Source organism: Limanda limanda, chromosome 21 (genome assembly GCF_963576545.1).
Source record: "Limanda limanda chromosome 21, fLimLim1.1, whole genome shotgun sequence".
In the NCBI taxonomy this organism is placed as follows: domain Eukaryota; kingdom Metazoa; phylum Chordata; class Actinopteri; order Pleuronectiformes; family Pleuronectidae; genus Limanda; species Limanda limanda.
Window position 1 is genome coordinate 5992654 of NC_083656.1, and position 13898 is coordinate 6006551.

At 39.3% G+C, this 13898-nt stretch overlaps 1 pseudogene; it reads left to right on the plus strand.

Moving 5' to 3' along the window:
* Positions 1–1800: 1800 nt before the first annotated feature.
* LOC133027967 (integrin alpha-M-like) lies at positions 1801–12969 on the plus strand (annotated as a pseudogene).
* Positions 12970–13898: the final 929 nt, after the last annotated feature.

Here is a 13898-nt window from a genome sequence, read left to right on the forward strand (position 1 = left end):
TTTTATGCTTCATTAATGTTTATTTCAAGACTTGATATGACTTTTATAATGTGAATCAAAGAAAATAGACATGGCTTGATGGATGAGAGAACCTCATTCAGATGGATTAACACATTTTGATAGAATTTGCATTTTGCAGTACAATTTGTCTACAGATTTCTTACAGTAAAATACTTTCTGTTAGATATATTAAAATTTGATTGGAAGTACCTCATGGTGTATTCTCTTTTGTTTGACCTGAGTATTGTAAGTGCATTCACAGTATTGGACTATTTCACGCAGCTTCACCAAATACCACATCATTACAACAGGAACATGGAGGTAATAACAACAGCAAAACTAAAGAAAAAGGAAAATGCTTTTTCTGCTGCATTTGCTGTTGTAGACGTTGCAGGAGATGGCATATCACCAACTGTCTCCTTTAAGAATGACCCGAATCTTGAGGTTTTGGCAAATGACTGAATATCTGCCCGCACGGATTTATTCCCACTTATTGTGACAACGGCCGCCTGGAACCAAGAGGATTCTGATTTGCAGAGCCTAGGGCTGCCCTGATCCCCCTGCAAAGAGAAAAAGAGAATTCAACATCAGTCAGGTCCTGATCTGAAACCCTCTTCCCTGATGAGAAGAGCAAATCGATTTCAGAAATTCAGGTGGATGGGAAACTTTGAGTTTTTACCTCTTGAAGGTCTACGGCATAAGTGCAGGTCCGTGCAAGTCCGAATCAGAAACGCTCCCACAGTTTACCACTTGAGTTTCAAGGTCTCGCAGACTTGAGCCAGCTTTGTCAGCACCTTAAAAACACAAGAATACAGTTTTTGTGAATTATCAGTCTATGTCTTACACATCATGAAGCCTGACTAATATCAGTTAAAACTTAAAATCCAGTTAAAACCAGGCCCTATTCAGACCTGGTGTTGACATCCGTTCTGAGAGGACTGATCACAAGTACTTTAGTATTCGTGCTGTGGCTTTTGTACTCAGTGTTGGGAAGGATACTTTCAAAACGTATTCCGTTACAGAATACAGAATACATGCCCAAAAATGTAATCTGTAACGTATTCCATTACATTAACTAATCTGAGTAACGTATTCTGAATACTTGGAAAACTTCCGGTTTGTATTGCATTTTTTAAGAGTATGATTGTGGCGTTGTTATAGTCAGTGGAGCAGCAGCAGTTTAAACTCTCTCTCCAGCTGGATGTCCGGCTCCCATCCACTTCCACCTCTGTGCGGGTCCCACCGGAGGCTGAAGCACCGCGCTGCGCCAAGGCTGCCTCGCGCAGTGCAGCGATCGTTTCGGCGTCGAGTCTATTTTTGTTTGCGCTTGACGCGAGCGTATCGCTCCAGGAAGCACACTCATTTACAAGATTTGCAGCATAATGCCAAGAAAAGAGAGACTCCAAAAGCAGAAAGACAGGAGACTGCAGCAAGCAGCTCAGGATAGCATCTCTCTTTTATATTGGATCAGGCCATCAACTAGTAAAACAAATGAGGGAGAATCAGTAAGTTTTTATTTATTTATTATTATTATTTTTAATTTCATAAATAATTTTGGCGATGGGTGCCCTTTTTTTTTGGTTTGAGCACCTGCCCCCCAAAATGTCTGTCCACGTGCCTGAACAGAAGGTGTTAGTATTGTGACCCCACCTACTTCAAGTTCCTCTAACCTCAAATTTGAACTAGTCCTTTCACAATTTCTGCACAGGCAGTAGTAGAAATAGTCACCTCTCTCACTTCCGCATACATTCATGTGAGCAAACCATCGCACTTTATGCATTTTCCCGAGAGGTTAACACAATGGCCTGGATATTTGTTGCTGCAGTATTCATTTCAGGTAAGGAAACTTGCAGGTTTTTCTCAAATTGTCTTTAAGAGAAAAAAGATGGATGGAGAAAAAGTTTTTCTTTATATATGTGAGGCAGTAAAAATGTAATCGATTTTGTTTAGTGACATTTAAAGTGTTCCTGCAGAAATGCTATTATTTGCCTTGTTTTACCAGAGCTAAAGGATGAATGAACAATAATAACAACGTTTAGAAAATATAGAGCAGACCCCAGTCTCCGTATTGATCCCATTTCAACTGCTCATACTGGTAGATACATTGTTTTGACCATTTACATTAATTGTGCATCTATCATTCAAATGACCTGCGTGCGTGTGCTACATGAATAGATTAGGTCGGCAAGAATCTGGAAAATAATCACAGGAACACATGAGAAGAGGCTAAACTATCAACAACCCACCCAGTTATTATCTATATAAGAGAGGAGACTGGAGACATTGCTCACCCCCGACTTCTTAATCTTTTGAGGCAGACATTCTGAATTAAAATGGTGTTTTACATTTAAACTGACCATAAAAGAAGCTGGCTGTAAAAAAGCTATTAAAGCTATTAAAAGTCATCATAATGTGCATTTACTAAATGCTGGTTATATCAAGTGGCTTTAAATACAACCAAGAGTGTCAGAAGATATGAAAAGTGAAACACAGCAGAACCTCAGGTTTTTACTTTTATGCAAGATTAATGCGAATATACACATGATGTTCAAAACGTACAAGATACCAAAATATTGCTAAAGTCACAGACATCAGACCCTGGAGGTTCAACGTCATCTGTTCTCCTGCTGTTCACCATGAGAACATCATTTGTCAGACGGTTGAAGAGTTTGCATCATGTTGACCATTTTTGGAGAATCCAAAAAAGGAAAAAGAAGAGAGACTTCATTTGCGAAAGTTGTGCTTGTTTCCATGATGAAAAACGGTTTCTGCTTTTACAAATTACTCAGAAGTTAACAAAGAGGTAACTGTCACAGATGTGAACAGTAAAAAAAAACACTTAGTCAATTTCATTTTATGAAGAAACTTTACCGCAGATAAACCAGGTGGGATGAACACATAGTTTTCTTACTTCACTCTGCAGCAAAGACTGTTTATAAAACTCAACGTCCTGCTCACCAAAGATAGAACAGTGACATATTGTGAAAGGCCTGTTTGAGGAAGTCCTTCTTAAACTTACCTTACACATCTATTATTCACAATATGAGAGGTTTGGGATAAAATATAAAGATTTAAGAGCATTTTCTCATCTCCAGGTCTGTCTGGCACTGCACTAGTGAGTCCAGAGTTTGAAAGGCTCTGCTTTGGTGCCCCCTAGCGGTGTTATCCAAACAGACAATGTGGTAACTCTCAGTTTACACCATTGTAAACCAAACACAAACTGAATGCCACACATGGAGTCTATAGATTTTCCTAGACACAAACATTCTGATGAGTTTTACAGTTGTTATAACAATATAACTATAGTGTTATAACAACTATAACACAGTTGTTATAACACACATGATTCTGATCTTATCATTTCTCGTTTCTCAGTGTTGAATACTGCTCTATGTTTCAATATCGACCCTGTGGCTTGGAAGACCTGGGCCAACGGTGCTACAGGGTTTGGCTACCAGGTGGTGCAAAGACAGTCAGAGTAAGTCAGTCCCACGTCTACCAGCTGCAATAACATAATTTCTTGATAGAAGAAAACAGCTGCACGGCACTGACGAGATAGATTCTGTTCCATATTTCTCTGGGTTTTATTTCCTCAGCGTGCTCATCAGCGCTCCCCTTGAACAGTATTCACCATCGGGAAGGGGGAAAATATACAAGTGCTCTGATACCTGCACAAGTCTGCCATTTGCAGGTAGGCGGCTGATAACGTCTCCAGAGAAAGACCATAAAAACAGATATTTTGACACCAAGCATTCGTATCATATGAGCTTCGTAACACAAGTGTTCAATGTTTTCTATGCAGCGCCAGAATTTGCAGTCAACATGTCCCTTGGTTTGTCAATGACTAAGGACCCCGACTCACAAAACACTATGGTGAGTTGTTAAACTTCACAGATTTCCAGGACATAGTTATAATCAATATAGAGATCACTCAAAAAGTCCAATTAAACATTTGATATGTTCACTTGTTATCACTTTCTTATCGCTAATTCAATCAGGATGATATGATCTCGTCTCTTTTCAGGTGTGTGGCCCAACCATCCCAAAGGATTGCAAAAGTATCACCATGTACAGCGGCGCATGCTTCCAGATCGACCAGCATAATCGGTTTGGATCCGCGGTGCCACTGTCCTCTCCGGGTGAGTTTGTAAACATGTTCCATGATACACTTTTGGTAAACTTTTCCTCCAGAACATTTATTCATGCTCACAAATGTTTTTTAAATTTTTTTTTTATCTTATTTGAAGTGAGAGTAGTTTAAGTCAATTAGTCTCAGTTTGCTTAGCTGTTAGAACTGAGGTTCAGAGGGGCGAACTAGATGTCTGCAGTGTAGCTCATAAACCCTGCCTCCTCCATGTTAACAGACAGGACAAAGTACACATCAAATACTTTTTTGTCAAAGATGAGCTATGTGGATTTTAACAAATTATTCAATTCTGGCCCGTGTCTTTGACAGAGTGCAGAGCCGAAGCAGATATTGCTTTTCTCTTGGATGGTTCAGGCAGCGTAGGCTCTGGAGATTTTCAAACAATGAAGAAATTTGTGAAAACGCTGGTACGTCCATTTGTGGGAAAAGATACGCAGGTATGTTCCCAGGACAATGTTCCCATGGCCAACTATTGCAGACACTCAGAGAATTCACTGAAAGATCAAATTCTACAGTTTGTCACTGCCTCCATGACTGTTAGATATGATTTGTATTCTTCTTCTTCTCTCTTTGCAGTTTGCTGTTGTCCAGTTCTCTCATGATTTCACTATTGAATTGAACTTTCGTGACTTTTTCTCATCTGGACGTTGGGAGTCGAAAATCGATGGAATAAGTCAAAAACACAAAGGAACTAACACAGCTGGTGCCATCCAATATGTGGTGTAGGTGCTAGATCCTGATGTGATAATGTATAGGAAATGGTGGTCAAATTTTTGACACAGTAGCAGTTAACACACTTTTGAGGGTGTAGTTGGTGGTGTTGTTTGTGTAGTTTGTCTCCCGTGCAGTGGACGAGACAAACTACAAACTGAGCTACACGTAAAAATAGGGCTGGACAATATGACCAAAAGTTATACCAAACTTTGCACATCAATATACTGTTTTTTGCTCCTAAGAGAGGGTTGTGGTTTTAAACAAACTTGATGTATGTGTTAAACCTCCTCACTGTGCATAATGTGTAATAATAATAATCGCAATTAAGTGGCTAAACATTGGTTATATTGCTATTGATGGAAATTATATTGCAATAATTATTGCTAATGTTTAATTTTCTTGGATAACTGGTAAAGCTAAATGTTGGAAACAAAGTCGATTGCGTATTTGCGTATTTTCAAACATAAATAATATGCAGATTTCCAGAGATGAAATGGTCATGTTATGTTATTGACCAAAGAACTGGACAAAGTGTTTGAAATTATATTGTTTTTGTTTTGGCAGCCAAAATGTTTTCACATCAGCAGGAGGTTCCAGACCAAACGTGAAGAAAATCCTGATCGTCATTACTGATGGAGAATCTACTGACAGCGAACACTTGCCAAATGCAATACGTTTAGCTGAGAATGCAAGAATTGTTCGATTTGCTATTGGGGTAAGTTCAGTTCATTCCAATGAGCAAATGTCTTTTACAAAAAAGGCATTGTTTGTGTTTTGACCATACATCCAGACATACAGTTACATGATACTACCCTGTGAATTGTAAGTGAAATTTCATAAATAAGTTTACAATACTTCACCACATCTCATTAACACCAATTTCTTTAAATCTCTTCTCTTGCTGCTTTCAGAATTGATTTTCGAAAAAAGTTTATAGGTTTAAAAATCTCTTAAACCTATTTATGTGGATATCAAACTCAAGACCTACCTTTTAGTCAGATTTTTCAGTGAATTTTACTCATGAATCTCCCTCTAAATTTGTCTTTTTTACAGATATATCTTTTCATTCTTTGTTATTTTTGTATTCAATTAATTACTCTCTTATTTACCTTCTCTGAATTTTTTTTGCAAAGATACCTTACTTTTTAACTCTGGTTTCGTTGGTGAGTGCAGGTGGATAAACTATCTATGAACGAGTTAAAAAATCAACTCAACTTGAACAGCATTAAAACTATTTTCTCAACATGCCTCTAGGTGGGGAGAGCGTTCACTTCCACAAGGGCGAAACAGGAACTGGACCTCATTGCATCTTCGCTCTCGAGAAATCACGTGTTTCGAGTAGAGAGCTTTGACGCACTTGCTGCAATAACGAAGAATTTGCAGGACAAAATCTTTTCTATTGTGGGTACGGATGTAAACTTACAGCTTAAAATCTAATTTACATTCTCAGTTAACAAATATTAGCGTTGATGTTGTTTATTGGGCTCCTTTCGTGATGCACATCCAGTGCTTAGCCTATGTTATGTTTTCCAACACTGAAATAATAATTATATTAAAATAATTTGAACTTGTTTTAACGAGCTTGCCACTGTAAATCCATTCAACAACAGCTGGTATGTAACTGTGGGATTCAGTTCAGTGCTCATTTCTTTTGCTGTTTCAGGATCTCAGTCCACTGGAGAGAAATGTCTCAGGATGGATTCAGTGTGGCTTATGTGCCAGGGGTAATAATAATCACCGACACCTGCCTTTGTGATAGAAAAGCTACACACAGGAGACACATTTTGACACTATAATGCATTTAAGTTTCGCTTTTGTGGGCTGATTGTGGTTCTGAATTACAGGGAATTCAAATGGGCACTGTTGGCGCCAACCAGTGGAAAGGAGGCTACATGGAATACACGCTATCAGGCCAGAAGCGGAGTTCAAATGAGCCTTTGTTCAGGGAACAAGACAGTTATCTGGGTAAGAATTTGACAGTAATAACAAACTATACACAAGTTATTAGTACTTTTCTGCTGTAACCTCCCTCCCCAGTTACAACAAGAATTGAGCAAAGAAAGGTAAAAAGGCAAATGAAGAACAAGGAGTCAGAAAGTACTGTACATGCAAGGGTCATGTGGGTAAAACATGTTCACATGTCATACACGAAGCTCCAAAAATCACCAAAGTTACATTGAAAGGTAAATTAGAAACCCTGCAAGGAAAAGAAAAACACTACACCCAATACTAAAGTTAGTCAGTTTTCATAAATCACTCTTTTGTCAAGTGTAGCTAAAGCTTTGGATGTTTTAATTTTATTTGCTTTGACTTTTAAATTTCAGGTTACTCCATGACTATCGCAAGAACCAGACAATTGTTGGCGCTCCGAGATATAAACACAGAGGACTTGTGATGGCAGTTCATGGACAGAAGTATCAGATGATTGATCCCTTTCCATGGCAGGTGCGTGTTTTCTGAACGGATATATAGACGTTAAACGTGTACATAGATCTGGAATAAACAGTCTTGTTTTCTTCTTGTTTCTTAAACAGTTTCAAACAGGTGAATATTTTGGGGCAGAGGTTCGTGCCATGGATGTGAACGCTGACGGATTCACTGACCTAATCCTCATATCTGCCCCGATGTACAAGGAAGCTGATAGAGAGGGAAGAGTTTACGTTTGCGGTTTAGCTCGTTGGGTTAGTGGTGATTTCTTCTAGTGCCATTAAATAAAATACAAAATCTTGACATCCAGGCAAACGTTGACTCTCCTCTATATATTTTGAACAGAGGGTCGAGTGTCACTTCGAATCTCCGTTAATGCTGAGAGGGGATGAGTCCGACCAGGCGAGGTTTGGCTCTTCTCTCGCTGTGCTGCCTGACCTCAACGCAGATGACCTCAAGGAGGTGGCAGTCGGTGCACCTCTGGAGAATTGTGGTCAAGGCAGCATCTACATATTCCTCGGTGAAGGAGGAAGCAGACTCAGTTCGACTTACTCACAGGTGAGTAGGCTCAAAAAAAAAATCAATGTCCCCCCCGGGTGAAAATCATGAAAACATTCACATGGTTTGACATGATCAAAGACAAGAGTTTTTCCACCATAAAGATGCAGAATATGGATACAGGCGGGGTTTGTGATGTCACAAACCTAAGAAAGTCAACTTGTGGGTGGGGCCAAGCAGCTGAAAAAGGCTCATCACCTGCAGGTGGCGCTGTGAGGGTATGGATATTGGGGGCAGGGCCTGGGCCATAAGGTGAAGAGTTAAGTTGTTTCAAGGCCGTCAGGGACAATTTTGTTCACGTCAAACCTTTTGAAAATGTTATTATGAAGAACACAGAAGAGTTTAAGGGGAATTAAGTGGGACTGTAACCAAACCAGTCTTTGAGGCCTAATTCTTTTCGATAGATTAACATATTTTGTCTAAAATACTTAAATTCCACAGAGAATTGCTGCCTCTGAAGTCCGGCCACAACTTCGATTCTTCGGTATGTCAATCAGTGACTCATCTTTTGACCACAGTGGCGACAGTCTGCCTGACTTAGCAGTGGGGTCAAAGGGCACAGTTGTCTTACTCAGGTTTGTACAAGATTCTACTGTCTGTCATCATCACAGTCCTTTGTTAACATACTGCTTTTGATGGAAGATTTGTTAGGTCCCAAAAGTGAAGCCAAAGCTTCTTGATTACCACCTGCTGGCTGGATGCAGTACATGTCATAAACCTTTACTTGAAAAGTTTACAAACTTTTTTTGTCTCAACAGCTTCACAGCTCTTGTCAATCAGATTTATTTTTGTCTTGAAATTAGTTCACCTCCTCCTCCATGTTCATTGATAGGACATGGCCTCAATTAAACAGTCAGAGTGCACGTCAAATAACGCTTTCTCACATTATTCAGTAGATCTTATCACACTGATGTTTTTCCCAGTGTTCATTTTTAATATTTTCTTTATTTGATGCTATGAAAACGTGGTGGTTCTCATTTTTTTCCTGCTCTATCCATTTCCAGGTCAAAGCCTGTGGTAATGGTAGAGGCTACGATGTCGTTCAACCCAAACCAGGTCCCTACAAAAAAACAAATCTGCCAGAACCCACTGGAGAACACAGCTCAAATCTGCTTTACCATGACCAAACTTTCTACAGTTTCCACAGGTAACTCATTCCTCTCACTTTTCTTGAACCACAGACCCACTGTCTATCTGTACCAATACATGTTTGTGTACATGAGTAACATGTAGATTCAACCGTTATCATTCCAGCTGGAGCAAAGATCAATTATACTTTAACACTGGATGCTACCCGCAAGGTCCCAAACAACAGAGCTTACATCCTTGGCAAACAACGAGAGAAGACCGGGTCAATTGAAGTTGACTTACAAGGGCCAAAATGCTTCGACGTGAAATTCTTTATTCAGGTGAGTTGTTGACATCAGATTATATCACAACCCAAAGAGGTTTCTGTCTGAAAAACAAAACAAAAAAAATCACTGACTTCAAACTAACGGTATTTCCCACAATGCCCTGACTCTCGCAGGCTTGTCCTCAGGATGCTCTCAATGTACTTAGAAATGAGCTCAGATTCACCTTTGATGGTATTCCCTCAACTGCAAAACTTAAACCAAGTCTTGCCCAGCAGGCTCAAACCACCACATATCATTCTGTAAGTGACCTTTAAACAAACTTGCAATAAATGTCAATTTAACTGAACAGAGTGACTAAGTGAACAGCTTTCATTTGAACTTTTATGATTTCTTGTCATTGTCATGTTTTTCTTCATATTCTCTCCCACAGTTGAAGTTTGAGATCAACTGTGGGACTGACAACAAGTGTGTAGATAAACTGAAAGTGGATTTCAACTTCAACAGGTGAGAACCAAAAGTGAAGCCCAACCTAAGGGTGTGGGCAAGGTTACATTTCTCTTCTCTGCAAGAACATGTCTGGCATAGTAGACTTTGAGCATCTAGCTGAGGTGATCGCTAGCTGCTAGCACAAAAGGAGACTATTAGATTATTGTTTTTCTATGCCTTCACCTTCCCTTTTCTCTGTCAGCTCCTCAGAGTTGAAGGTGGGCATCGATGAACTGCTGGACGTCACCGTATCAGTGGAGAACCGAGAAGAAGACTCCTACAACAGCTACGTGAAACTTACGTACCCAGCTGGGCTCTCCTACAGGAAGTTCACAGGTTTGCAGGTAAGGGCTCATTCGTTTAACGGTCACTGCTGACATACTTCCAATGCGTAGTTTACATTGGTGTGGTTGTTAAGCTGTACATTCCCTAGAGGGCAGCACCAAGTCAAGAGTTTCAAATCTCTCCTCATAAAGTTCCGCCATTGCTGAAATGTCTTCCTCATGTCCTGTTTGCTTAAACGATTGGCTACATTGCCCACTATGATTACCGGTGGTACTGCTCCATTTTGTCTGTTTAATTAATATCCATAAACCTTCAGAAGATGTATATTGGTCTTGATTAACAACAAAACGTCTTTACTGCGCAGACTGTCTATTCTCAAAATTATGCCAAAATATCAAGATGGCAGCACCCTTACTTTTAGGTTCAGGATATTTAAGGCTCATTCACGAGAGGAAGTGGAGGCACATCGCTGATTTACAGATACAGTCTACCGCTCCCACAGCAATAATTTTGTTTCATTGATTGCCTTTTCATGAAGGGAAGAATTGAGTGCAACTCCTTGGACAGTGAAGATGGCTTATCGCGAGGAATGACAACCTGCACTATTAACAATCCCATTTTCAAGAGCAAAACTAAGGTTTGTGTTATGTGTTGTTGTTTGTGTTACATCTCTTCCCATTGCTGCAGCAAAACGCAGAGACAATCTCAACCGTCTTTCATTACAGGCTTTGTTCACCGTCTCCTATGGGATCGAAAGCAACAGACGATTTGACAGGAATATTTTTATCTCTGCAAATGCTTCCAGGTACTGTGCCTCTCTACAACATTTAATAGTCATATTACATCACTAATACATATTTCACAGAGGTTATTTCACTTCTCTCTTTTAGTGAGAATGAGGAACATTCCACTTCAAGTGAACTCTACCAAATTAAATGGTTGGACGTGAAGTACAGCATTTTTGTCACTATTGAAAGGTTTGGTGTTTTTTTCCCTGCGTTAGACAGAGAAATCACATTAAAATATTAATAATTTCAAAGTGTACAGTCTATTACCTGATATTAAAACATTTGTTTCAGCTCCCTCAGTTACAACAACTTCACATCTGGAAAGAACGATTTGCTGAAACCTCACAAGCAGTCAATTGTGGTAAAGTATCTCCTCTCATGATCATAGCCTTCGCCGGCGCCCAACTGTCCCCTTATCAAACCAAATTTAAATTGATAGATGTTTTAACTAGATCTGCACCAAATTACCCACGCTCATCAATATCAGCCCCCTAAACATGCCTGGTATAGTTTCAAGATCCATGAAAATAAAGAAAATGTCGAAAATATTGCAATTTTAAAGATTAAAAAAAGTATACACATCAAAAAGTTTCTTTCTCTTTTCTTGCATAATCATTCTAAACATCAAACCCTGATGAAAACAGAATCATCTAGGCTGAGTTTAATAACTTGTTCATCATTTTGATCCTGATGCTTGCTCAGCCTTTTCAGATCGATCCTTTCCTTTTCTCCTCTTCTGTCAGGTCACAAACAACATCAGGGCGCTGAACTTCACGGTGGTGATCAAGGTGCCTGTCAAGCTCGGTGATAAAGACATCTGGGTGGATTCGAGCAGTTTGCAGGTGACGTTACTAATCCATGAAAAGTCTCTCATGTCGCTGTTGCAGCCTCAAGAACCGGAGGGACATGAGAACCACATCGGGTCTTCTGTTAAACTGACGCAATCCTGTTCTCTTCCAGATTCCAGACTGCCAAAGAGACGCCGACGAAGAACCTACTGTCACAGACTTTGTTGCTTTGATAAAGGAGAATAATGTAGTGGTGAGTAAACTATCTACATTGGGGGATTCAAGTACTTACACAGTATTACCACTTCTGTCGTCTCTTCCTCACTCACAGAACTGCTCTGTGGCCAGGTGCGGAGTGTTCAGGTGCAGTAGGTTCATGGGAAGACTGGAGAGTAAAAAGTACAAAATCTCTGCCAACATCAGTTCAGGATGGATAGAGCAGGTAACTGATGTGCATGTGTCATATTGTAACACACATTTTGAAGTATTTTACAACTGGTGCTCATTCTAAAGTGGTTAAATTAGAGTAATTTATTAACGAAATTGAATGTCACCAAAGGCAATGCCGGTCTCATCATGAAGTCTTTGATTTTTTAAACAGATTGGACTCAACTCTGCAAAATTCCTCTTGACCAGCACGGCTACTCTGGAGTACAACACAAACCAGTACATCTTCTTTTCTACAGGTTCTAATAACAAGCCTTTGATTCACAAGGTGATTCCACGTTCTATTAATTTTACTTTTCTTTCAAATAAGCTTGATTTTGATCCACCTTGATGTCATTTCATGTCTCAGATTGAAGCTGAGATAGAAGTGTATCCACAACCAGATTTCACCAAAGAAATTGTTGGGGGATCACTGGGAGGGTTAGCTCTGCTGGCTTTACTCACTGCCGGTCTGTATAAGGTGAGACTCTCGAAATATATACATTTTTTTTGTTTATTATACAGCCTTATGGAGTCAATGAACGGTGTTCCACTCCCAATAAAAGTAAATGAACACTATCCTTTTATTTTTTAACTATTCAGCAGTTATTCTCTTCTTTCCCTTCATGTATTAAGCATCTTTAACGCAGGATCGAAGTGTTTTAATGTCACTTTCTTTCTTTTCTCCTCTCAGGCTGGATTTTTCAAGAGTAAATACAAAGAAATGATGAATGAGGCAGAAGCAGCAGCAGAACCAGGGGCTGATGAAGCTTTGGCCGTACCAGAACAATCAACATAATGGGCACATATACCGCTGCCAAGCCCCAACAGTCTTCTTACATGCATCAAGCAACACCAATTTGTTTATTATTCATGCAAACTATCTGGGTTCCTTTGTGTTTTTTAGAACAAAATGCACTTGGATCTGCTGGCTTCTGCTTATCATTTGCACTGCTACAATAAAATATGCTTAGGAGCAGCTTCTCTTGCTAAACTGGAATGATTATGAAAAAACATTTGTTTTATGCTTCATTAATATTTATTTCAAGACTCGATATGACTTTTATAATGTGAATCAAAGAAAATAGACATGGCTTGATGGATCAGAGAACCTCATTCAGATGGATCAACACATTTTTAAAGAATTTGCATTTTGCAGTACAATTTGTCAATTTCTTACAGTAAAATACCTTCTGTTAGATATATAAACATTTGATTGGAAGTACCTCATGGTGTATTCTCTTTTGTTCGACCTGAGTATTGTAAGTGCATTTACAGTATTGGACTATTTCACGCAGCTTCAACAAATACCACATCATTACAACAGGAACATGGAGGTGATAACAACAGCAAAACTAAAGAACAAGGAAGATTTTATCATCAGTGAGCAGTGGTTGTGAAGGACGTCCACTTCCTGAGCAGAGGCAGCTGTGAGCTGCAGAGTGACTCTACATGCAGAGCTCTGATAAAAAGATAAAAGCAGGGTGACTTAGTAATGAATCATTATTCTTTATTTTTTTTAAATATGTTTTATAATAAAGGCAAAATGTTGATTTCGCCCCCCATTTTTTTGATTCCTTCTTGACACATCGAACAACCGCCCATCAGAGTTTTATGGTAATCCATTATAAACGAAAACATACCTCTCTATCTGAGGTAATAAAGTCAACAGATAGTGACTCTCCATGCTCAAATTGCCGACCTCTTTCTCTCAAATGGCGTGCGATGGGACAGAGGAAGAAATGGAGCTGCATGATATTTGACTTCCTTACTGCCAAAGTTGTCAGGAAAGACACCAACATTAGACAACATCCTATACATCTCAAAACAAGTATATTGTTTTTTTATCTACAGAAATAAATCCTGATGTTTTCTCACTGCTGTGGATGTATCCTTGAATTTAAAGTGACTTTATAGATGTTTT